This window comes from Eurytemora carolleeae, unplaced genomic scaffold (genome assembly GCF_000591075.1).
Source record: "Eurytemora carolleeae unplaced genomic scaffold, Eaff_2.0 scaffold1643, whole genome shotgun sequence".
Classification (NCBI taxonomy): Eukaryota; Metazoa; Arthropoda; class Copepoda; order Calanoida; family Temoridae; genus Eurytemora; species Eurytemora carolleeae.
In genome coordinates this window covers 44,365-44,952 of record NW_019398118.1, presented here as the reverse complement: position 1 = coordinate 44,952, position 588 = coordinate 44,365, and the positions used below count along the sequence as shown (strand labels likewise).

At 30.4% G+C, this 588-nt stretch overlaps 1 protein-coding gene across 2 annotated transcripts in view; it reads left to right on the top strand.

The window, feature by feature from the left end:
• LOC111716842 (uncharacterized) overlaps positions 1 to 588 on the top strand; it is an 11,006-nt gene that overhangs the window by 2,927 nt on the left and 7,491 nt on the right. Inside the window, exon 2 of one of the 2 annotated variants that reach the window (XM_023492341.1) lies at positions 584 to 588. The exons of the other annotated variant lie outside the window; for it this stretch is intronic. The gene's annotated coding sequence lies outside the window, so the exon portion shown is untranslated. The remainder of the gene's footprint in view (positions 1 to 583) is intronic. 2 annotated transcript variants of the gene reach the window in all.

Sequence of the window (588 nt, the reverse complement as noted above, 5' to 3'; positions counted from 1 at the left end):
TATATGTATTACATATATATATATATAAATATATCCAAGTTGTTGTTTTATATTTACCATACAGGGTAAACCACAAAGGATGAGAATTCAGAAACAGTCTTTCATTACAATCCTGGGTTTCCTACAGCTTGAAAACTTTTTTTTGCTACAGCATTAATGATATCAACAAATTAGTTTGAACAATGAACAATTCACTTCAAACTAGACAAAATGAGAGGGTAAAATTGACATGACATCACCTTGTGACCTTTTAGATCCTCTAGTTTTTAATTGTACTGTAACAAATCTAGATGTTAATACTCTAACGATAACTTTACTTTAATGAGATCTAATGAGATCATATTTAACTAAATCTCTTGCCAAAACTCAAGGCTCTCTATCTCTAGCCAATACTCAAGGCTCTATATACGTCCGTGTTAATCAACAACTGCTATTCAACTAATTTATTTATAAACAGGTAAAATGAAAACTGACCGGGCTAGCCCGGCTGGGTCAATATACAAATAATTAAGATAGTAATATTATTAGTACAGATATCAAATTAGAATTGCACATCATTGTAGAATACACTTCAACATCTAAGTAGAA